Raw genomic sequence first — 26650 nt, 5'->3', positions numbered from 1 at the left:
ATAAGATCAATGCCAAAGTATGACATTCAGTTTGTTAGATACATATGTTTACTCCAACACATGCACATGACAGTCAGTTGTTTGAAATTATATTTCTCATTGCCTTTTGTAAGTTCACTCAACAAAGTGCCTGTAAATGATGTTAGTATCACTTTTAGCATGTGATTTTGCATTTCGCTACACCCATCCTTCATCAGTCCTCCATTGAAATATATAGGTGGGAGAAGACTTTGACTTGTGCCAGAAAATGACCTTTGCCTCAGAAAGGAGTCATTGGTAACCCAATTAAAAGGAAATGTCACGCTGGTAATTGCGTCTCACAATGTGAATCATCTGCGCGGGGTTGCTCCCACTGAATCCAGGGACCAGGTGATGTGTGGCATTGAAGTCTCACCGCCTCTCTGTCGTTCCCTGTCCTTCTCATGCACACTCTGCGCAGCACTTTTTGCTTGTTTAGCTTCCTATAACTGAAAGGTTCCTGTGATTTATATGGGTTAAATAATGTGTATATGTGCAAACTTACTTTTGGTTTAAATATTTTGTTGAATCATATTTAACTTTTGTTTAGCTAGTCACTCTTTTGTTGAGCTTGTATCCTATCTAGCTAGCTATCTATATATCTTACCAACCAGCTATTTAGCTAGCTATCTCGTTAGCTAAGGTAGGCCTATATGTCTTTTCATCTATTTATTCACAGCTAGCTAGCTATCTACAGTAGGCTATTGATGTAGCTTGCTAGCTAACTAGCTCTCTAACCATCCACAGTAGGCTAGCTAGTTATCTGTTAGTGATGCCGTGACCTGCAGGTCGGGCGGGTTTAGGTGAGCTTACTATTAAATAACTTACAGAAATATTGCGTGTAATAGTCCACCTTCTCTTTCTGTCTCTCAAACCGCACACAGCGCTTGATATCGCTCGTCTCTGTCCTTGTCTCGGTCCTCAGTTCTGACGATTGTGCTCCTGTAATGCATTGGGTCGGGCGGTGCGGATTGGCTCTCATAACGGGTCGGGTGGGTGTGGGTAATAAAAGATCCTGACACTCTCATCACTACTAGCTGTGTAGCTATCTATTTCGCTATCTATCCATGATGATGCTCTAAGATTTGTGCATTTCTGTATGTTTTGTACTCCAAATCAAAACATTTGAACACAGTGTTTTATGTACCATTGTTACGTAGTAGACCCATAAAGGATCGGAGGCTGAATAAAATCTAGAAGATCATATGAAGCGACACATTTCAAAGTTGTTCAAAGTTCTGTCTCTCTATCCCATCCAATCTATCTGCCTCAATTCCTCTTTTGTCCTTGTAATTTGAGTAACCCAAGACAGAATCTGAGAGTGATGTCTGGCAAGTGTTCAAATATGAGACATTTGTCATAGACCCAAGGTCCAGTGGAGGAGGCAGGAAAGATGTGATTTGATTTTTAAAGTAGAGTCCTGACATTTGATTTTCGGGGAAATGATCATTAAAATCTGAAACCGCATTGGTTCTTGCAATTGAAAGGTACATATTTGCTTATAAAGCTAATGTTTGTAATAAATGGGATGGGATCATGGTCATGACTAGGATCGTGCACTGAACTGCACTGCATTTATTGTACGAGTTATTGGAACATTTAGCATTGAAACTGAAAAATGAAATTACCTCTTCCCACTAGCAGAAATTCCCACACACAGTGTTATGCGTTGTATATTAAGATATAGTATGTCTCTGAGAGCAGATTGTATAATCTTGGGCCTGTTATCTAGATTGCCTATTTTTCTCTGCTAAATGTAAATGTTAAAACAGATTCAGGCGCAGATGGCTGCTCTGCCTCTGTCCTACAGCACAGCAGATGGGAGGTCTCAGCTTCACAGCCTCACATTCATTTTCCAGTTGTAAATCAAAGTTAGAGGATTTTTTTCTGTCTTCCTATCGTCCTTCCTCCCTCTCGTTTGTTAAACCTTGCTTCTCTTATCGTCAGCTGGGGCAGGACATCCTGCAGCCTCATAAATTATGTGAAAAACACATAGCACTCGCGTGTTGCACGCTTAGTTGATATTATATTGTTTCAGAACCGTCTTGATGCAATACTGAAAATGGATATAGAGTTTAAAGGTCTGCGCTGAAACTCACTTGTTGTGTTCGGTTGGTCCAAAACTCAAGAACTCGACAGCACATACAAAAGCAACTGCTCCTGCACAACATTTTGGGAATTAATAAAAATACCCAGCTGGTACGTGTCTCAACGTGTCTGCTCTCTGTTGTGAATGCAGCGGAGAAAAGACCTTTCGCTTGTTGCCAGTCTGAGGGTTTGACCTCAGAAATGTTAGAGCATTTCACTTTTGATAGGATTATCTCCTCCATTATTGAGAAAGAAGCAAGTCTTGCAATGTGGTGATGGTTCTCTTTCATGTATTGTTCCAATCTATAATTGCTTCTTTTCATGAATTATGTGGGGAAAGGTTAGGCTGCTAAATCTTACAGTTGCTCGGCTCTAAACTAGATTATCAGCTGAACTGGAAAAAAACAAAACAATTTGTATTTATTGGGATTGTAAGAGGATTCTGTGCTCTTTTATTGTTCTGTGATTGCACTTTAAGAACAACAGAACTTTTCCATGATGTGTTTTATACAAACACACTGTCAGTTGATAACGACAACATGATTAGATGCAAATATTTGTCAGTACATTTTCTTTAAAGTACATGTTTATCATAATGAATTGTATAATACAGAGGGCTTCACTGTTTTGTTTGGGAGGAGATTATAAAGCATCATACTTTTGCAGCTAAGTTTAATGAAATGTTCTCGTATGCAATGCTGGCAGATGTTCGTTAAAATGGATTAGAGTGCAGCCCCTCTCTGTTTTAATTAACAGATACCTCTGATAAATATTTAAAACCTTGGCAATGACATTACCACAGAAGGAAGCACCCAAGGGTAGATTAGTAGAGTTGTCAGGGGCTTTATACTTTTAAACTAGCAGTGAAATATGGGTTAGTAAACACATCATCATATACTGTACAACATGCTAGCGGCCATATTATCTATTGGCTGGATTTGCAGATGTTACAAAGCTGCTATCAGAGGGGAAAGTATTATCTAAAAGCTTATTATCAGTGTGCATCAGAGCGTGATAACAGAGGAACTCCAGTACCATTCATGCAAGTCCGAGCCGCACGGCAGCTCTTTTCTGAAAAGATCTGTCAAATGCCATAAAAGCCGATCATCCCAACCTCCCGTGGAAGTGCTAACATCTATATCGAAAGCTAATTTACTGATTAACGTAGTTTGAAATGAGTGTCGTCGCGTCACGCTCCGCACGGCTGCCAACTGTCATCTCTTCGCTGTGCAAGCGATGGAGGGAAACGGGGGACCGTACATTACATTTAGATACTGGATCACTTATGTCCCTGCAGGCTTTTTGACACCAGCCAACGGACCAATTACTCTAACCATTTCCGAATGGAAAGTGAAAATAAGTTTTTAGTCTCACTAACTTAAAGACAAATTAGTCTGATTGTCCTTTTACCTTCCAAAAATAACATAAGAGCTTTTTCTGATGTGGCACATCGTTACAATGTCCTTATGTCATTACATAATAACCGTTTTCTGATCCGTAATCTTTATGAATAATATTTAGATTCATTAAGGCAACTAAATAAATCCATTTGGAGTGTTTCTGGCTACCTGATTAATATAAATGCAATATTAACTCTTCTTTTAGCTTGTTTTTTGGTCTCCACCAACTCTTCACTAATACATATCTGGCTCTTTAGTTGCTTAATGTTCCACAATGTCCCCCAGCTAGCTGCTAGCTGTTTCTGTCTGTTGCATGGTGCTGTAAGGATACAGTGGGTTTTTATAACTTTTTTACGAGTGTAACAGTAAAGTTTAGGGCCGGACAGCTTAACAATGAGCTAAAACTCTTCTAGTCAAAGTATTTCTGATTAAGATTCTGTTCAGCTGACACTTAACCTTCCACAGGTCACATGTCATGTACCCAGAAGAGATGAAGCAGCAGACGCACACTCTTAATTTATCTGCCAAATTAAACACTATTTATTTTGGCTTAGACTCTAACTGAATATTTTTCCTGTGTTGCTCATTAGCATTGGCAATTTCCTCCATACAGATGAGAAAAGAAAGCCAATTGAAATTCAGATTGAAGATTAAAAGACCATAAGTACTGAGCAAATAAACAGAGCACTTAGCTTCATTGGTACGGTGGGAAGTTGTTAGCAACCAGAGGATTGAAGCATTATTTTCAAATGTAAAACAATGTGAAACATCCCCATCAACAGCAGGGGGAGGGTACAAACTGAAGTTTTATTTTCCTGCCACAAGATTTAGTATTGGTTCACCTCCTTACATTAAAGCAACGATAATCTTTCTGACAACTCCTGAATTAGTAACAGCTTCTGGCAACGGGACACTCTGAGAAATGTAGCGTTAGCTGTAAGAGAGAAGCGATCTTCAGAATGCTTGTGAACAGTGAAAATCCATCAACCCAACCCATGCCAGTCTCTCATCTAATCCCTTATCGTGCTGATGAATGAGGGCTGTGAATCCGTTTTGGGAAACGCGAGACATTTATCAGTTTAAGTGTGGACTATTCTGATTAGCTCCTTTTTGAAAGAAGCAGGATTCGACATTATCAGAGAGCGCCACGGCCATTTTTTACCATTTAGAGATCTGCAGGAAGTCACTCATGCTTATATCCTTAAATGTTTGAGCTATTCTTCTCTATTTTGTCTCATGCTGCAGCTCTCAAGTAGTACAGACAGAAAGAAATACCTCAAATATAGTAAGTCTTCTCTTGGGACTGGCCCAAAGCTGTATCGCAAACTTTTCAACCTTCTGTTATCCAGTGGCAGCCTCGGAGCCGCAGCCACAACTCTTTTGGATCTTCCACAATCTGGGTTTAAGACTTTTGCCGTCAGGGACCCGAAGCTTTGACACGACCTGCGTTGTTGGCGCTCAGACCATCATAATTTTAGCATTTATGTACATGCTTTTATATTTAGCTAAATGTTACATGACTACCGTATAATATTTGCTTTATGTGATTGGTAAAGCTGCACAAGAGAAGGTTTTTATGTGTATAGTCTAATATGAACACCATGTGGAGTAAATCCTTCACACTGGAGCTTGTTGTGAAAGGAAGGGTTTCTTTATCTGTTGTAACGGAAAGGAAAGAAGACTATTTGCTCATTATTACAAAAAATGTTTCATGTTAAAACAATATTTTGTGACTATATATAATCATGAGACTTAGTTATTGTTAGAATAAAACCCACAAACTGCTGAATATTACGTAGAAGATGTCGTGTAAGAAATAAAAGGAAATGCTAAAATGTGTTTGTAGTTAATCAGCGGCTCAATCATAGAGACAAGTAAAGCCTTAGAGTCCTTTTCAGTGTGTGCTTTTAGAAATGTAAAAATGTAGAACTGCTTTGTTCAGATGTACATCTGTTTTGAGTGGTGGAAACACTGCTTTTAACTGTTGTTTTTAAGAGATGTGTACCTCGTTCTGTGTGTCTCGTTACAGAGATAATGAGACAACTACAGTGTTTTCTTGTTCCAGGGTGAATCTCGTTATAACGAGGAAACCGTGTGTATGTGAGGTTGACGGTGAACTTGTTAGCCGCTAAATGCTCCACTATGTTCAGCTAGTTGCTCACTTGATATTAGTTGATGATAGACGCTCAATATGTGTTGCCCTCTGACTTTGACCTTTATTGTTGGTTTGCTGTGTGTCTGGTGTCGCCGGTCGAGCGGCTCCCGATTAGCATTGAGTTTAAACACAAAATACTTTGACACCAAGTCTTGCTACTCTGGAGCCAAAACAATGGGAACATCAGAATCAAGTCATATTTCTGGATTGTCTCGTCACCAGAAGTGACACCTTTCACATACAAGTGGTTACGTGATCATTGTTAATAAACAGATATTCATTAAAGGCACTTTAAAGCAACTGATTCTACTCGTGGCCACAGTGGCAGCTGCCTAGAAAAGGTTACATAGTGGCGCTTTCATGTAATAAAAAAACAGTACGTCAGGTTTCATTTAGTCTCTTAAGCTTGAAATAACGTTGACCCGACTTCAAAGTGTTAATTGTTAGAAAGAAAGTTGCCACTGAAAGAAGTTATTTTTACCCTAATGTCACTGTGTTTTCACCCGTTTCAGAAAATAAGATCATTAGCACGGCTAGGTAATGAAATCCCTTCGCAGCTCTGCAGGTGAACCAGCAAGTGGCTCAGTGTGAGTCTGTGATGTCACAGCTCCACTCAGAGGGTCAGTCTAATTAAGCATCTGAGCAGAAGATTCATTATCTTCACCTAAATTCACATCTGAAGAGAGAAAGAGAAAATGCACTCTCCGGTGAGAGCCGTCACACGCATGACACTACTCTACACTGATAATTACGTTTGGAAGAGAGAGATGTGTGCGAGGACATGGACATAAAAGTGTGTGTGTGTGTGTTTTGGATGGGGGTTATGGCAGTAAATCATGTCTGTCCACAATCTATGAGTTATGTATTTGCACACTTCTAATTGCATCGAGTACAGAAAAAAGGCCAAACGGCGTGTTCAAAGGAGAAAGGGAAGCACGTGTCGCACGCTAACCTTCACTCTGCCCCTGCAGCACAAGCTTGATGAAGAGAAATTGAAGATGTAGCTCATTTGTTTTTAGCACAGGCAGCATTCCTGTGAATTCAATCAAATACATCCAGAGGATCAGGTACGGGAGAGGAGGGATATGAAAGGTGATGTTTTATTTCTAAATTCAAAGTGGCAGCAGCCCGCTCTCCACTGCCTCGCACACCTATCATAGGAAATTGTATAATAGGTATCCATTTGTCAAATTAGATCAGAATCTGATATCGAGGTACGACTGTTCATATCTGGGATTCCATCAGGCAGCGATAATATTTTCAATAGGCATTAATGCGTTTTGCAGTCTCATAGCGCTCAGATTGGAAAGCAGGCTGGAGCATCAACTGTGCTGGAAGTCGCAATCTGTCTCTTCCTCTATCTTTCTCTTTGTTCCTTCTCCTTCTGCCATGTATCATTTGTTCTTCTCTTCTTGCACATAGTCCAATCCCTGCCCAGAGTATGTGACAGTCTAAACAGTATCATTCATACCAAGTATCACAACACCATGAATGCAAATATGACACAAAGACAGATGCAACCCTAACGCACCATATTTCACAGTCTTTCTTTAGCTGGATGCTGCACTTATCAAGCTAACTACATAACAGACATAATTGCAGTCATTTGGCAAATCTATGTTATCCAAAGCAACATACAGGATCATAAGTGCATGTATTTTTAGCGTGCTTTGAAGCAGCACAGCTGTATTATTAAATCCCTAACAGTGTAGTGTTTGAGTCTGCGTGTTGACTTCTATAGGGGATGGAATTGCTACTGGTGTGTGCTTTTATAGTACTTTAATAAGCTTACTAAGCTTTATGTTGTATCAAACTTCATACCAACAATAGAAGATGCTTGAACGAATGAATGAAACTTTTTCCGATTCAGTTTATTCACGATGGTGTAGAATCAAATGTATATCTCACCACCAACACCAAAGCTACTAAACACTTTACATTTGTATCAAGGAAGTTACTAAAATGTTCCCTCATGGACGACGCTACAAGTGACTACACGTGACCTTTGTTTACAGTCCCTGGTTCTCTTGTAATAAACAACTTACAACAAAGTAAACCTTTTCACTGGTTGGGCGATGGATTTGCTTTCCTGGTGAAAACTAAAAAAACAAACATAGGCACAGCATTGTCCTTATTAGTTATATACAAGCAATGCAGTATTGTTTATTTTTGCTTAAATGTCTTTAATACGCTTTCATTGGGAGTCGATGCCCAGGGCAAGGCTCTTACAGTTGAGCAGTTAACAAATTAAACCGAGGCAGAGCTCAGACGAAGGCCGTTTAACATGTGTAGTGGGCAATTTGAATCCAGCGCAGGAATGACGGACTCCACCGCTATCGATGTAAACTGCTTTACAAAGAGGTAATCACTGAATGTGCATTCTTTAAATCGTTTTTATGTTTAATAAGCGCACACTTCACCGCTAGAATGCAACATATGTAGGTCACTTGTGTTAAATATAAATGTATTGTGTAAGTGTAGTGTGTTTTTCTTCTTAGCTGTTGCCACATAGATGTCATAGCACCCTCTCCACTGGATAAGTGGACACTGACCTTCATATGTGGCAAGCAGCCTCTGTTGAATCATTTCATTTTGCTTAAATGGCTTTAATTAGCTTTCATTTAATTGGCAGAAGAGGTACAAGCCCAGGGCAAGGCTCTCGCAACCTTAGAGTTTAGTAACTTTCCTTCAGTTAACAAATTAGTCTGAGGCAGAGCTCTGACAAAGACCATTTTACAGTCTGCACATCCGGAGCTGACTGATACAAGCCTCCAATGGTAAAAAATGTTTTTTTTTAAATTGCACATGTTGTTACAAAACATAAAAGAAATGCTAATGTGCCCAGTGCTTGTCCAACACCGGAGGGGAAGCAGAGGGAGTGGAAGGAAGACAGAAGTCATTTGTGAGTGTTTTATCAGCAGCTGTCACATCTGACACATAGTACAGTTTATCTGCATGCAGTCACATATCAGGAGGAGAGAGCACCTGACTGACAGGGGAGGGCCCCTTTGAAGGGAAAGGCGGGACCCACATGCATCCACACTATAGTAAAGATAATGTGCACATACACACACACACACATACACACACACACACACACACACACACACACACACACACACACACACAGACCAATCCTGTTTAATATCAACCCTCATACTTGCCAACACTGAGATTAAATGAAAAAATCCATGTTTTATATTGTTTCTCTTCGTCCCCGGGTTTGAGTGCAGACTAGATTGATCACCAATAGGTTGATGGCTCTCCATTAGACTTGGTTTTGAAAGGCATTTCTTATGTATTTTATTATTATGCATATTCAAATAATACCAGGAATGTTATGCTATGACAACCTAGAATAATGTTTGTCCTTTTTAACTCTACTATAGTCTTAGTTATTTAGACACAAGAGAAATATATTAAAATATATTAGGCATGTATGAAACATATTTGCATCTGAGTTAGAATTTGTTGAAAAAATAAATATATGTACATGTATCATGATCATTCGAATACTTTTCACGCAACCCCTGGCTGAGTGCCGCTGACCCCACTTTGAGAATCACTGAGAATTAGCATAAGCATACTGGCAAAGAAAAATATATGAATGCATATAAATCCAAATAATAGGAGAAAGCAGAGATAAATGTGTAACCCAAGAATGCTCCAGATAAAGGGTATCCTCACCAGCTGAGCCACTGGGAATGTTTACCCACACGCGTCATTCAAATGACAGAGGGGTTGAATTCCTCTCTGTCTGACCTCTCCCTACTGCCACCGGTCCTCCGTGCAACCATTACAGAGCAGACTTAGTAAATTGAACTAATCATCTTTGATTAAGTACAGACTCCGGGCTTGTGATACAGCAAAGACAAAGGTCATTCTTCATAATGCGATATGACATCGCGGCTTGAATTGTCGAGGCAGTGTGGCGTGGCAGCGCTTGTGCATGCACACAGCGCAGAGTTAGGACGGGAGCAGGGACAGTAATTGCACATCATTCATTTAGACGGATGTGACTACGGCCTGACTGTATAAAGTGAATGCTTACTGGAAAGTTAGCACCGTGTTATTAGAGTAAATGTGCTCAGACTTTCTGAAGGCCAAAACAAAACAGCCATGTAGTTTGGGCTTGAGTGAGCCATCATCTGGCTGAATGGATTTATTAAGAATGTATTAATAATCACATTTGTCAGGATGCAACATGTAATCAGCAGTCAAGGATGCAAAGAGAAGATGAGCATCTGTGCATTCTTATCTTATCTAATTTATGCATAAAACTTATTCTTTAGTTTGGCAGCGAAGCCGATAGAAATCCTCCAAATACTGTTTGTGATTTCTCTGCAGTATCATCATTCGATGGTTTTGTTTTTAAAGACAGAGAGGATAACACCTCATTAAAACAATTTCTGTCTCTTAAGCGCGCCGAGGTAATGTGCTGTTTCATTTTCATCACCAGCCGTCGCTGAAGCACGGCAAAGCCCAGAATTTCCCGTCGCCTAAATGCTCACGACTCGAGGAAACGCTGCAGTGAGACGCAGACACCTGGCTGACAGGGAAAATATCCGCAACCCTCTACTGAGGGCCAGTGTCTCACTTCGAGCAACTGTGTTCGCAACAAGGTGTCAGGGCTTCGCAGTTTCATCGTCAGGCGTGGTTTCACATGAATATGCAAAGCGTTGGGACTGCCAAGCTGCCAAGAGCTGGAATCGAGCAGAACTGCTACAGCACAGCCAATCACTTCGGTGGAGATCTTAAGCTTCTTCTACTGAAAGTACACATGATTCACCAAGGCCAACGCAATCAAAGGATGTCTGCTTTTTACTGCATTCTTTCTCTGACCGTTGCTATTTTCAACTCAATGATAAACCTATTTTCCAAGATGACAAATGACATTTTAAAAGATCACATCTAACGCTTATTTTTGTAACCATGTATAGAAATGCTCAGGGAACAATTGTTTTACTAAATGAATGATATGTTGCACTACAGTTGCATGAGGACTTGTCCTTTCCTCTAACAATGATGATACTATTTACTTAAGTCAATATCAGATTACAAAAACAATTGGCACAATTGTTTTCAATAATGTTGCTAAATGACTTCTAATCCATTTACGTCTTTGGGCATTCATTCCACAAACAAGAAGTAGCTCATTCAAGCTTCAGTTTGTGTGCTTCTAGACCCAAATGTTTGCAAAGCTACTTACTAGCACTTCTCTGCAGGGAATGCAAAGCCCGCCTTGTTTATAAGAGAGGGAGAAATATCATTTAAATAAGCTTTTAATCTGTAGAGAGATGATCCAAAGGACTCAGCTGCTGCTGCTGCTTCCCATTTCAGGACACAATCTCCTTACAATGATGAGACTGTATTATTTTGTGGCACATACAGCAGTGAACAAGAGGGAGAGCATCTAACGTGGAGAATGAAGACAGCAGGAGAGATGGTGAACCTACAGCACCACTCACTTTTTGAACTGCTTCAAGGAGACAGAGAGTTACTCTATATAATATTATTGTCTTTTAAGTGACATTACTTTTTAAAATATTCTAGTACTCCTTCCATCCCATGGATAGCACAGAGCGGCGATTCACAACCAGGGGCTAGTCCTGTAGTGGGGAAGATTGTGGAGTAATTTGACAAAATAAAAATTATGATTTTATTTCATTTTGAATTACCGATTGTGAAAAGCAATCACCAAGAGAGCCGAGACGAGTAATAGATCGCTAAAAGCAATGGATACACAGTTGAAATAGTTTGCTGTCAGGGCTGTGGGGACAAAAAAAAAAAAAGGTTGGGAACCATTATGCTAGTAGACTTAATATTTCATCATCATATTATATCAAATAATACATTAAACATTAGCCAGTGGAGTTACAGTGAAGTTGAATAAAGAGCGGTTTGTACTGCTGTGACAAAGGATTCTGCGTTGTGAGAGAGAGGATGTTTGAGATGCCCATTTTCTTCATCAGCTCCCATTGTTGTGACAGTCTGGAGATAAATTGGCTGAAATAGCTGAGTCATGTAGATATGGTGTTTGAGGACAGACTGCACTTGGCTAATTACAGCTCTAAAAGACAACAAAACAACTCTATGCGCTTGACAAATTTAGACAATAGACCATTAAGTGCACTTGAAATCACCAAGTTATCATCAAGGCTTTTTATCCGGCTGTAATTAGTTTTTATTGCAAATGTTTGTCGGGGTAAAAAAAACACTATTCATAAGCAGTGTGCAGCTGAGATTTCAGAGGGCAGAATCAAACTTGCAAATTTCTGTCATCTGTGATTAACGCCGATACATATTCACCACCAAAAACTAGATTAATGTTAAACCTATCCAGGGAGTACAGATGGAAATTCTAAAGATACTGATTGCAGAGGGAGGGGGGCGGGGGGTGTCAACAATTACATGGACAAAGAGACACGAGGAGTTGAAGATAACTCGTTATTGGTATTCCCGATCAGCAGCGTTATGCTTCAATGTAGCTTTCACATTAAGTTCTAATTGTGATAAGAATGTGTCCTAAATTCATATCGCCTTGGGGATTTGAAAGCTGTTTCTGCTACAATCTCGGGGGAAACATATTTTTCTACAAACATGATATTCATTCAGAAGAAGCCTCAAACTGCACAGGATCTGATACGGAATCTGCAGAGTTAAACAGTGGGTGTGGGCAAGTATGTCAGTGGAGTTTAGTCACTGCATTAGGTCAGGATAATTGACCACGGTGATTTAAGTTCAGTTTCTGGCGACGCTGAAATCCTCCTCATTTGCACAATTTCCCCTCCCTCGCTCTGCTGCTGCTTCACGGCGGCCTTCCAGCTAAGCTGCTGAGTGTAAGTGTTATTGTTGTTCAGGCGATGTTCCCGATCTGAGAAAAAGACCAAAACTAGCCATGGATGCTAGTTTTCTTACATTACATGCAAAGTGTAAATATTATCAACGCACTCATATTGATATTCTGAGATGTTTACCCCGGGCAACATAATGTGCTCACTAATGAATGCAATGACTTATAGTAATGATGCTGCTTCTTGAACAGCTCCCTCGACAAAAGAGCTTGTTTTTTCTCTATTACGAGCCAGTTTCCTGCATATGTTCAGGCCTGTGTGCGCTGTTGATGCACATGCAATGACTGATGCTAATAAACTCCCCTCTGCAAAGTGCACCTCCATCTCGTTTATCAGCATTGTCAGTTTTGCATGTTGATAGTTGCCTTTACAATAAGTTCCACGTCTCCACGATGAATCATCGCTTTTGCCGGCACGTCTCGGATTCGTGTTTACCTCCAGAGATTTCATCAAAACGCAGAAGCCCCTCCTCAAAGTTATAACGCCGCTCTTATCTGCGAGGAAGCTTTGGTGTATCAGATAGTGAGCCGTACACTATCACATTTCATTTTGCACGGCACCTCGCATTCGCGGAGGTTTCACAAATTCACATTTGACTTCTAAGAAGATGAAGCACTGAGGAAATTATGTGGAAAAAATATTGTTTGTGCATATGCGTGTGTGGGCTTGCTTCTGAAGATGTGTGATGTTCGGATAACGACGTTAGAATGGTAACAGTTTATAAGATGCTGCTCTCGAGATGTCGCGCAGTGCGGGCTGCACATAATAAATGTGAAAATAAAACCAACAACATCTGTGATAGTCTTCCTCAGACTTTATTTTAGGGTGTATCGGGACCCTGTCTAATAAAGGCAAGTTTAATAGGCTGCTCTGTCAGAGCGGAGCTGAGGAATGAAAAGGGTTCCTGACACCAGCTAAGCCCTTGAGAACTCCCAGCAGCAAAGGATTGTTGGCCGGGGAGCCTGTACATAGTCCTGATGATTATCCTGTTCCCGGCGAGCTTCATGACATGACGAGCATTGAGTTTCTACCTCTCAATTAAACATCATCACAACCACACTGAAGGGAGTTAACAAGTGCACGGCTCTGTGTGTGTGTGTGTGTGTGTGTGTGTGTGTGTGTGTGTGTGTGTGTGTGTGTGTGTGTGTGTGTGTGTGTGTGTGTGTGTGGATAACAATGGCCAAGGGTTGTCAAACAGAGTCTTTCCTCCCATAAAGTCATCATGCTGTGCCTTTTTGGCCGTCATGGCTACAGCCAATTAAGAATCAATGAATCAACTCAAAGTCTTTGGGCCTGCTAATGGACTGTGTGATTGGATTGATAAGGCTCATCGTTGGTGTTGATGCTCTTGCACCTCCATCACCACTATGTTACAACAAAACCATATTTTTAATCTGGCAGATCTGCAGCTGGCAGACAGCAATTTGTTCAGGGTCATAAGTTAATCATTTTTGCACCTCTGGCTTTGTTCCCAAATGAAACTTTGTGGCAATTTCAAATGTTTTGCTCTACGTTTGCAGGAGATTATGAGGCTTGTAAAAGAAACCATTTGCAGTTTTACTATTTCTTGTATTTACTATTTCTTGACCTAGACCAGTAACTTCCTAGAGTCTCCACTGGTTCCCCCGTAAAACAGAATTTTTACAATTTGGTTTGTGTACCTGTTAAACAAACAAGATATAATGTGTTAAAAGGACCTTTACAGGTGCTGGCAGGTGGATTTTGTTACTACCATGCTCTTTCTCCCTGTTCTCCAGTCGTTCAGTGTATCCAGCTGCTGGCTGTAGCTTCATATAGCGTTCAGCACGAGCGGTATCAATCTTCACAACTGTTTCCGCTGCACCCAAGTGGCCAAAACAAATACAGTTATTGCAGGTTTAAGTGTTGTTCTTTTTTCACAGTTACTGTTCGTTTGTGTGCTTATCTTCCAAAATGGATACAGAATATTTTTCCACATTACTATTTCATCCTTACACATGCATCATCCTGCCTCCAGTCCATACCATCGTCCTCTGCCCGTGAGAGCTGTCTCCTCCTTATCATGTCATATAGAATTATCTTCCTCGATCCAATACATCCTTCTCTCCCGCGGCCTATTTTTGCTCCATCTCTATCCATCAGCTTCTTCTATTTCTTCTTGCTGCTCTATGTTCGGTTCCCTAGCTTCGGGTCCAAGCCTCCACCCTGAGGTCAGACCTGTGATGGACATGCTGGCCGATACTGACAGTGACCCGCACGGCTTCGAGGCAGCCGGTGTCAATTCCCTTGACAGTACACAAGATCTTATCACGGTAGAAAAGTTCTTCTCTTCTCTGTCCCTCCACACATGATGCAGACTTTGTGGGTGACAACACTCTGTCACCTGTAGAAAGGCAAATCAGCCTTCTATCCTCACCCTGTTGTCACCTCCAAGACCCTGTCACCCTAGCACACAAGTTGATCAAATGTGTCACTGCCACTCAGTCACACACAGACGGAGATATACAGAGGCAAGAAAACATCCACACATCGTCCCAGACTGAGACCTGGCAGGTGTGAGTGACAGCAGTATACACCGAGCCAACACAGCAGACACAATTGAAGGACAGAGATCCACAACAATGCAATTAAAAGCTACGATAATTGTCTCCAAGCAGGGAGCGGGGCTATTATGCTGTCAGGGGGTTGGAAGGATTTAGGACGGCTGCGTTGTAAAGGCTCCTGCTTGACGATGTAAAATCTAATTTTTTACCTCGACTGTAGTTACAAGAACTCCCTCGGCTTCCTTTCCACTCCCCTTTATGCATATTGGAAAAAGGGTTCATTGTGCATTGTGCACTCTGGCACCCCCCGCTTTCATTATCATCTTTAACAACCGTCTGTGGCACGTTTACAAGGCTGCTCATTTGAAATCATGGCATCAGTTTTCCTCTTCTCCCTACAATGTGTGTGGAGCTATCCACAGCAGAGGACCTCTACCCCCTCGTGGTCCAGATGAGTAATGCAGCTTTATTTTTTACAGTAACAGTGTTGCCTCATAGCTTGGTTGCGCACCATTGAGTACTTTGACTCATTTTCATATGAATGATATGGTTTCCAGAGTTAAGCTTTACCAAACAGTTGCTGAGTAATGGTATTCTGAAATAGTAAAGCATTCAAAAAAAGCACCTTAATTGCGAAGAGTATGTGAAATTGGGTTTGAGGGCTTAAGTCACTGATGTGTAGTGAATCCCTGCATGTGTTTGCGAGATTACTTATTGTGCAGCCTGATCATACATATGCAAATGCTCTCTCATGATCCCAGAGCATTGACAGAATTATAGCTTGCATCCGTCATACTGAAAGACTCTATACTGGCCCATATAATCACTCAGTTGAATTGAGGGCAAGTGGGAAAGAAAGGAAGTGTTTTTCTTTCTCTCCGCATCACCATTCAAAGACCAGAGAGGGAAAGAGCTCATATGTACTGCTGCTCACAGATGCTTTAGAATCATTTTCAAAGACCTTTTCATACCAAACCCGCCCCCCCGATCCGCGATCCAGTACAGAGTTTTGGTAAATATTTGATAGTGTGGCCTTGTGTCTTTGAGACATGGAGAACCTCCATGAGGAGTTGTTTTTAGGTCAGCTCCAAGCCGATCTTCTGCTTCTTCTTCTTTCTCCTCCCTGCTCACGCCCCGGTGTAAACTGCAAAGGACAGTGTGTGATAGGCAGAGGATATTTGTTTGAAATTTGCCCCAGTTCAGAGTAAAAGGCATCAAAGCATGTGTGTGTAAGTGTGTCAGGAGATAACGGAGGAGGCCCCCTGCCTCTCGTTTTCCTCCCGCAGTGTGCACTACCCATTCAGGGCTTTCATCCGTGTTAAACAATGCGCCACCTTCTGTGAGGGAGCAGGGAAGTGGAGATAACCCTGAGACAACTTGAGAAATGGTATTTGTTGATACAGGTTTGGGAGCAAACGCATATCTGAAAATGCTGTCCAAAGTTTCAGTATGGCATCTTGTATTGAACCACTGCTATGTCATGCCAGTTAGTTTGTATCCTGTATGAATAAATTAGCTGTACACCTATATTTACCTGCGTTTTCATGTACATGGATATTACTTGAAAATACCATCAAGAGTTTAAATCCTGGATCAATTAAACAAAGAAATGTCCTTGTGTGCATCGGGACGTGCAAATGTGGCCACATTTAGCCAAATAAATTGGTATTTCATTTTAAAGGAACAGCCACAAATTCTTAGAAATTCTTTTAAGGTATTTTCAACGATTTCTAATTTCTTACTGCCAATTGACCTTTCTCATTCCCACATTGGAAGAATAGGGGATACAATGTTATGAAGAACCTGTATGGTGACAGGGGCTTACAAGCCTTTAATGATTTATGTGCTTCTTCCTGCAGTTAAGATCAGCCATGTGGGCACATGGTGTCCCATGGGGATCAGCTCTCCCTACACATCTTATTCATAAAATATTAGCTTCAGTGGGACCAACATGAGGGATGGTTGGCGGGGGCGGGGGGCCTGAAATTATTAATACTGTATGTGTAGGTATGTGTATGGGGGACAGGTGGATATATAAAGCTAAACATATAACCTATAGTTTCTCCTATTTGACTTTCTCAATAAAAAAACGGATAAAAAAAATAATAACTTAGTCTCAAATTAGCACTTGACTAAACAGATTTGTAGACAGTGAAATGATCAGACTTGCTGTGCGTGTTGATGGTACACTCTGCAGTGTGTATGTATGTGTGTGTGTGTGTGTGTGTGTGTGTGTGTGTGTGTGTGTGTGTGGGGATTGGGGGACCAGTTGGCACCATCACTGAGGAGTCACCAGGGACCCAGTTAATGGGAAATCGTTATGTAAATCTAATCTAATTAACATTAGAACCGCACTAGTCAAGTCTAAGGTATGTATGGGGAGACGGGATGTGCCTCATTTGCATAACCTAATTCACTGTCATGCAGCATTTCTCTTCACACTCATATCTGGTTGCATCTCTGAATAAATCTGAACAAATAACCGAGTTGTGTTATTGGTCTCGGATATATTGGTGAGTTATTAGATGGAGCCCCGTCTCACCTTTTGAGTTTACACATTTTTTATTTTCAAAGTATTATCCATGATGAATATACCCTGATCATGTGCATTGTCTCCACTGACGACATCACATTGCAGGCAGAAGCAGGGATGTGAACGAGGCCTTTAGTCACCGCCGTCTTACCTGATGCCACGTCGACTGTCCCCTCACATTCACCCCAAAGTCATGATTAGCCTAATTATTAGTGTGTATGCATGAGAGCCAAAATGCATAACGTTTTCATTGTTGAGACTCTGTCATCTGATAAATGGTAAAGCTGAGCCTGTGTGGGTGTAATGTACAGATTACACATGTGTATGTGCGGAGAGGGAGACTTTTTAATGTAATCTAATTCAATGTCATGCATTAATGCGTCTCTAGGGATTACCATACTGTATTTTTAACTCAGCAGGGTTGAAAGGTTCACTTACACCACACCATAAAAACAGGAATACGAACAATGGAATTCACTTTTCTTTTTTTTTTTTTATGCATTATTCTGAAAGCAAAATGACATGTAATGTACACGATAACAGCCTACACTCATTTAGCAAACATGTCACAGAAAAATAAATAAAAATAAAATGCAAATCTTCTGGCAGTAAAGCAAAAGTTTCACCTCTATTTTTATTTTTGCACAACGGAAACTAATGAGAAACTAATTCAAACAAGTGTTTATTGTGGCAATATTGTTAACAGATGATAAAAATGTACTTTTACTTACGAGACAGAGCTTTACCTTCAAACCCGGGATCAAGACGGATGATGAAATATTATTTTCCAGGCATTTTCTCAAGTTTTTCATGTGTAAATTACCACACCCTAATCTATTTTGGTAAATACGATGTTAAACAAGTAAAATATCCATATCCCATGGCTGCTTATCGGAGGTCTCCCAAAAGAATCTTCTGATAGTGACTACTGTATATCAGTTTTCTAGATTTCTTACCTAAAAAGCAGTGGATTTTGTTTCCTCTTTCATATCATGCTTATTTTCGACCAGCTAGTATGGAAAAAAATAAATAAAAATGAATGGGTTTTCTCTCTGGGAACCATCACCTTATCATGGTGGAGAGGTTTGTGTGTCCCTATGAACCTGAGAGCTGTGTTGTCTGGAGCCTAGTGCTCCTGGTAGGGTCTCCCAAGGCAAATTGGTCTCAGGTGAGGGGCCAGACTAAGAATGGTTCAAAAACGACTTCATGAAAGAAAGGGAAAGGAAAGGAGAGACCCTGCCCGGAGGAAGCCCGGGGCCCCCGTCTGGAGCCAGGCCCAGAGGGAGGGCCCGACAGCGAGCGCCTGGTGGCCGGGTTTGCCACGGAGCCCGGTTGGGCACAGCCCGAAGAAGCTACGTGGTGCCTCCCATCCATCCATCCTGTGGGCCCACCACTCGTGGGAAAAACCGCTGGGGTCGGGTGCGCTGTCACACGGGTGGCAGTGATGGTCAGGGACCTCGACGGACCAGACCCGGGCAGCAGAGGCTGGCTCTGTGGACGTGGAACGTCACCTCTCTGTGGGGGAAGGAGCCGGAACTAGTGCGGGAGGTGGATCGCTACCAGTTGGATCTGGTGGGGCTTACCTCCACGCACAGTCTTGGCTCTGGAACCGCACTCCTGGATAGGGGTTGGACTCTATTCTTCTCCGGAGTTGCCCAAGGTGTGAGGCGTCAGGCCGGGGTGGGGATACTCACTAGCTCAATGATCGATTTCGTAATCGTATCATCTGATCTGAGGCCGCATGTTTTGGACACTCGGGTGAAGAGAGGGGCGGAGCTGTCGACTGATCACTATCTGGTGGTGAGTTGGATCAAGGGGTGGGGGAAGACTCTGGACAGACCTGGTAAACCCAAACGGGTAGTGCGGGTGAACTGGGAACGTCTGGAGGAAGCCCCTGTCCTGGAGATCTTTAACTCACACTTCCGGCGGAGCTTTTCAGCTATCCCTGTGGAGGTTGGGGGCATTGAACCTGAGTGGGCGATGTTCAAAACCTCTATTGCTGAAGCTGCGGTGATGAGCTGCGGTCTCAAGGTCTTAGGTGCCTCAAGGGGCGGTAACCCTCGAACACCGTGGTGGACCCCGGTGGTCAGGGAAGCCGTCCGACTGAAGAAGGAGTCCTTCCGGGTTATGTTATCCGGGAGGACTCCGGAAACAGTTGCAGGGTATCGAAGGACTAGAAGGGTGGCAGCTTCTGCCGTGTCAGAGGCAAAGCAGCGGGTGTGGGAGAAGTTCGGAGAAGCTATGGAGAAGGACTTTCGGTCGGCACCAAGGTGCTTCTGGAAAACCATCCGGCACCTCAGGAGGGGGAAGCGAGGAACCATCCAAGCTGTGTACAGCAAGGGTTGGACCCTGCTGACTTCAACTGAGAAGGTTATCGGCCTCTGGAAGGAGCACTTTGAGGAACTCCTGAATCCGACTAACACGCCCTCTATGGTAGAGGCAGAGCTGGAAGCTGATGGGGGATCATCGTCAATTTCCCTGATGGAAGTCACTGAGGTAGTCAAACAACTCCACAGTGACAAAGCCGCAGGGGTTGATGAGATCCGTCCAGAAATGCTGAAGGCTTTGGGTGTTGAGGGGCTGTCTTGGTTGACACGCCTCGTCAACATTGCGTGGAAGTCTGGGACAGTGCCTAGGGGTTGGCAGACTGGGGTGGTGGTTCCCCTATTTAAAAAGAGGGACCAGAGAGTGTGTGCCAACTACAGGGGTATCACACTTCTCAGCCTCCCTGGTAAAGTCTACTCCAAGGTACTGGAAAGGAGGGTTCGTCCGGTAGTCGAACCTCTGATTGAAGAGGAACAATGCGGATTCCGTCCTGTATCGTGGAACAACAGACCAACTCTTTACTCTTGCAAGGATCCTGGAGGGGGCCTGGGAGTACGCCCATTCGGTCTACATGTGTTTTGTGGATCTGGAGAAGGCGTATGACCGGGTTCCCCCGGTGATACTGTGGGAGGTGCTGCGGGAGTATGGGGTGAGGGGGTCACTTTTGAGGGCAATCCAATCCCTGTACGCCCAAAGCGAGAGTTGTGTCCGGATACTCGGCAGTAAGTCGGACTCGTTTCCCGTGAATGTTGGCCTCCGACAGGGCTGCGCTTTATCACCAATCCTGTTCGTGATTTTCATGGATAGGATATCGAGGCGTAGTGGAGGAGAGGGGTTGCAGTTCGGTGACCTGAGGATCTCATCGCTGCTCTTTGCAGATGATGTGGTCCTTATGGCATCATCGGTCTGTGACCTTCAACAGTCACTGGATCGGTTCGCAGCCGAGTGTGCAGCGGTTGGGATGAGGATCAGCACCTCCAAATCTGAGGCCATGGCTCTCAGCAGGAAACCGGTGGATTGCCTACTCCGGGTAGGGAATGAGCCATTACCCCAAGTGAAGGAGTTCAAGTACCTCGGGGTCTTGTTCGCGAGTGAGGGGACAATGGAGCGAGAGATTGGCCGGAGAATCAGAGCAGCGGGGGCGGTATTACAGTCACTTTACCGCACCGTTGTGACGAAAAGAGAGCTGAGCCAGAAGGCAAAGCTCTCAATATACCGGTCGATCTTCGTTCCTACCCTCACCTATGGTCATGAAGGCTGGGTCATGACCGAAAGAACGAGATCACGGCTACAAGCGGCCAAAATGGGTTTTCTCAGACGGGTGGCTGGCGTCTCCCTTAGAGATAGGGTGAGAAGCTCAGCCATCCGTGAGAGACTCGGAGTAGAGCCGCTGCTCCTTTACGTTGAAAGGAGCCAGTTGAGGTGGTTCGGGCATCTAGTAAGGATGCCACCTGGGCGCCTCCCTAGGGAGGTGTTCCAGGCACGTCCAGCTGGGAGGAGACCCCGGGGAAGACCCAGGACTCAGTGGAGAGATTATATCTCCTCACTGGCCTGGGAATGCCTCAGGATCCCCCAGTCGGAGCTGGAGGATGTGGCCCGGAGAAGGGAAGATTGGGGTTCCTTACTGGAGCTGCTGCCCCCGCGACCCGATCCCGGATAAGCGGTAGACGATGGATGGATGGATGGAATGGGTTTGTTAAATATAAAAGGATATCATCTGCATATAAGCTGATTTTGTGTTGAAAGTGTTTTGTTTGTATACCTGTAATATTTTTGTTTTGGCGAATGGATGCCGCAATAGGCTCAATGAAGATAGCTAAAAGTAACAGAGAGAGTTGACAACAGTTCAACACCTTTACAAGAGTGTTTTTGTCCAAAATCTATCCAATGTGCTTATAAGACAATAATGCTCATTCGGTTGAAACTAGTTTGCCACCACAAATAAAGACATTCACAATACGTCAACGAAAACAACGACACAATGTATACAACATGTCATTCACACAATAGATAACATCAGGGTCATTGAAGGGAAGTACATAGTTCCATTGCAACAACAATAGGAGGCCATACAAGTGTTTGTCACTATATACATGCAACTGCTCATGCATTCTTTTATTTTGTCTCTGTGACTCCATGAGTGTGTCTGTGACTGTGTGACTTGGCATGTGCTTGGGGACTGTCTACAGAGACCTTTTCAGCTCATACAAAACAGAACCGGGGATAGTATCAGGTTTCCTCGCATCACTTCACGCAGCTGGGGAACAATTATATTTGATCAAGGAACAAAGCATTTTGTAGATTCCTACCTCAGCAAATCCTTTATGTGTACACGCACAGTATGTATGTACAAGTGTGTGAGGTGTGAGTATCTTCTCAAGCTCATCTGCAATTGTGTGTTGTATTTGCAAGGGAACAGCATGTTCCCCATCCCCTCTGATGTCTGTTTGTGCTCAGACAGCAAGGTCGGCCTGACTCAGACAGACAGGCAGAAAGCTCTGGTTGCACCTTTTCCTCCACCCAAGGCTGCATACACTTCAGCAGCTGCCCATAGCCCACAGTGAACTAATATCCACCTGTGATTAACCTTGCATTACCGAACCCAACGTGTTATCGTCTGGAATTCAGAGCCTTTAGGCTGCACTGACTCACAGTGTAGCCTCATAAAACGCACCATTAAACAATTATGAGGCTTTACGACCGCACCATCTGACCATAAGAACATCCACAGCCAGTGTTGTCTTTTGAGGTGGGCAAAAAGGGGGGTGGGTTTCACTGGGGATGAAGAGGCTTGGGCTGATTACCTCGGCAAAATTATTGACACATAATCTCCCTGGTTCCCAGACCTGTTTTTATGTGCCAGTGAGACACTGAACGAGCTGGATGTCGTCCAAATAAGAACAGCTTGCATAGAAGTAAATGTCATTGAGTGTCATGGACAAAGAAACCGGAAGTGTGCAGCTTTGAAAGACATTTTAGAAAGAAATGGCCGTACTTTAAGCCTTACAGGTGACACATTTGAGAGGTGCCAGAAGTGGCATTCACATTTTTGTGGAAAATCACTTTCACACTTGTCACTTTTGTTACGTTGACTTTTGTTCCCGCTCTGGCAATGATCCCACACTGATGTATGCAGTTTGCTGTGTGGAGCCACACTGTATTAAAAGTGCAGTTTCTGTCTAATAATTGGACTAATGTTAGCAAAGTTAGCACTGTAGGCTGAGTCAAGTCCAGACAAAACAACGGAGACCACACATAGGTCATTTTGGATTAAAGTAAAACAAATGTATTTCACCAATATTAAACTACACACAAAAATACTGTGAAACATGTAAATCAGTATGTTCAGGGGTGCAGTAAGTGTACCTGTAGGTCTTTGCAAAAGTCATATCACCACGTCATCAGCCAACCGGTCGCACCAGCTCTTGTAAGTTAAAACGTAATGCTGGTATAAAAAGGAAGCAGACAACCCTGATGTCGCTGGACATCTGAATTGTCACAAATGTAATGGGATCAATAAAGTTTATCTTATTATTTTTTACTTGAGTAAAATAAACCAAGCAACTGCCTGTTAGCTTGCTACCATATGAACATTAGATGAGCAAGGGAATATGGTTGACACATCTGTTTTTGTTTTGCGTATAACGTTGACAAAATAACAGTGGGTGGTTAGCATGATTGGATATTTGCCACTTGTTCTGCATTAAACAAAGTAATACCTACATTTACAAAATATTAGCATTAGTTTAATACAAAAAATGTTTTAGACATTACTTAAGTTCCTTTATTTTTAAGGGATTATTTGCGACAAAGACGTTAATAGATACTTTACACATGAATCATTAGTTTTACGAAACGTTGGTGCGATGCAATCCAGATGTTGACATGTAATAAAAGTTTCAAATAGCTAACCAGTGTTTTTTTTTATTTCCCAAGTATAGATCATCATCTGCCCATAAAACAATCACCTAAACATGTAACCGCTTCACTGGTAAACACTTCCTCCCAAGAACTGCCTCTCAAAACTAAGTTATGTGGTAATGAAGTGTTTTTAAATCGGATACAATTATTCTTTGAGTGTTTTGTATTCATGTTTCAAGTGATTTTGTAATAATCACTGCTGAAGATGTGATGATGAATACATGTACTCACAATAGTGTGTGTGTGTGTGTGTGTGTGTGCGTGTGTGTGTGCGTGTGCGTGCATGGCCTTCCTGGAGGTCACAGCTCATATCTTCCTTCACATTTTAAGCGAGAAATCCTCCCAATAAAGCTGCATTTTATTGGTGTTAGATCGTTTGCCTGTAAAATGGTGCATTGACTTCATTCCCCTCCTGTCCTTCTAATTCTTATTGGTGTGTGTGCGTGTGTGAAAAAGAGAAAAATGAGCCCCTGTCAAGAGCCTCTGTGTAATGTATCGTAACCTTCTAACAAGATGGCCACATCCTGGTCTGTGACATTGTGACATACAGGACACAGCTTGTGCGCGTGCATGTGAGACAAGGTGTTTTAGCTCAGGGGAGCTAATAATGCCACTAGAAGCAACAGAATGATGTGTCACAATGAAGGTCACAAGTTCAATCCCCAGGTGTAATGTCATTCTGGTGACATTAAGGCAGACGACCTCTTTACTTTGCTGCATCGTGCCGGTGTTTGGTACAGCAGACACCGTAGCTGAAACCCTATTATGTTCCCTAAGCCTCAATTACAGCATGAAATCTTATCCTCTACAAGTTAATGTTCTTCTTCAAAACATCTGAAGGGCAATCGGCCACACAAGTAGGAAAGAGCTGGGAAATCAAAAAAAACTTCTTCACCTTTTACTTTTTTTGTTTGTATCATACACATGATTTCATCCAAGGACCCTATTAACCCACAGGATGAACTTCCGTCCCCCTCTCGTGTACCTTCATCTCTGCATGTGATGAGGGAGACGGGGTCAGCTTTTTTTATCCTGAGCGGAGACCGTGAGGACCTTTTTGATCTGGTCCCTTGAGAGGTGGCTGTAATAGCATTTTCTGTAGAAATCTCAGGGACGAGATGCAGTCGGTGCTGGGATCAGCGTGTAGGAGAGGAGACCAGTATGGCCATGGGACTCTAGCACAATTACATCCTGATAATCAGTGCTGCCTCGGCCAACGGCTCCTTAAATCCATGTGATGTATGTTAAATCGGAGCGGCTCGTAACCATTTATGGGTCGAACTTGTTCTGTACAGGCTGCCTTCTCTGTCAAAATCAATGCTGTGTTAAATAGGTAGTAATGAACAAAAGATCATTGCATTGCACGGCAACATTATGTTAACATAGTGGACTGTTACCGTCACATTTACATTATGATAAACTGTACAATGATGCTATACAAATATCTTACAACACACAATCTAATAACACATAATCAAATCTTGTGATCTTATAATACCTGCCATATGGTGCCCGTTATGATCTGCCACAGCTGTGAATGTAGGCCAGCCAATTGCACTGTTAGTTCTCTCCATCAGGAAATCTAAACAAGGGCAACCTGTCTGAGGGCTGAGTGTCTGCCTGTCACACTGTCGTGCATCTCAATCAGTCATCTCCTTAATAATGTCCTTGTTATTGATCCCGGTTGGGAAATGATTCGCTTGCTCCCGATGTGTTTGGTCGTCGTCCTGCGCCTTGACACGGGGCGTGTAAGAACAATTATTGGTCTTGATTTGTTATTTTTGCTCGAGGTGATACTTCTTTTAACAGCCGGGTTGTCCAGGCCATTTAATCCCCAAGCACCTTGAATTAAAAGAGAGTCGTTTTAATGATTTTGTGGGTGTATCTGGGATTTTGTCTTTGTTTTTTAATTGGTGTCCTCACAGCCCATTGCTAATAATAAGCTCAAGTTATGTCTCAGATAAAAAATAGCAACATTGAGCACCAGGCAGGAAGCGATAAACGGACAAATGTCCTCTTATTTTTAGGGTTAGGGTTAGGCTCATTTTGTTGGTACCCATTGATTTCTGGGATTCACCAATGAATGTTTCCAGTACCAACATTTTTGCCGACTACGATTATCATGAATGCAGCACTAATATGTGTTAACAAAAGTAAATGTATCCGCCCTGTGATTCAGATCAAAATGTGTTGTATTCCTCGGCCCATGCTACACCCTTCCTCAAAATTCCATAAAAACCTGGCCAGTAGTTTCCTAAAATCCTGCTGACAAGCAGATCTGAAAACATAACCTCCTTGGCTCAGTATAAGCTATTGATAACAAGGTTTGAGATTCTGTTGACATTTTCTCTGAAACAGAAGTAATGACAGCCTGTAAAGAGAAGTGATGACAGTAACAAACACAACTTCACATACCACTCAGTGAGCTAGCTTTTGTTTTCACGTGACCCTCTTGAACCGTTTGTTTACGGGAGCATTTCTACTTTAAAGAGCTCACGATGGAAGTGTGTGGCGTTGTTTCGTGTGTGTGTGTGTGTGTGTGTGTGTGTGTGTGTGTGTGTGTGTGTGTGTGTGTGTGTGTGTGTGTGTGTGTGTGTGTGTGTGTGTGTGTGTGACACTGCCTACTGTGTAGAGGTTTGGGGGATAAAAAGATCCTAAGAGCAACATATGTCCAGGGGGATTCTTCCTTGCAATTATTTGCGATGTTGTGACAGTTCCCTGCTGTGAGAACATTTAGAAAAATCTTACTGCTCCAATTCAGATGCCTGTTTAGAGTGCATTATCTGTTCTTATCCAAATAACCTATCCGTGCTGGGTTACATCCCTAAAGGCTG

This window comes from Cottoperca gobio, chromosome 23 (assembly GCF_900634415.1).
Source record: "Cottoperca gobio chromosome 23, fCotGob3.1, whole genome shotgun sequence".
In the NCBI taxonomy this organism is placed as follows: domain Eukaryota; kingdom Metazoa; phylum Chordata; class Actinopteri; order Perciformes; family Bovichtidae; genus Cottoperca; species Cottoperca gobio.
The sequence above is the reverse complement of the archived record's forward strand: the minus strand, read 5'-3'. Positions refer to the sequence as shown.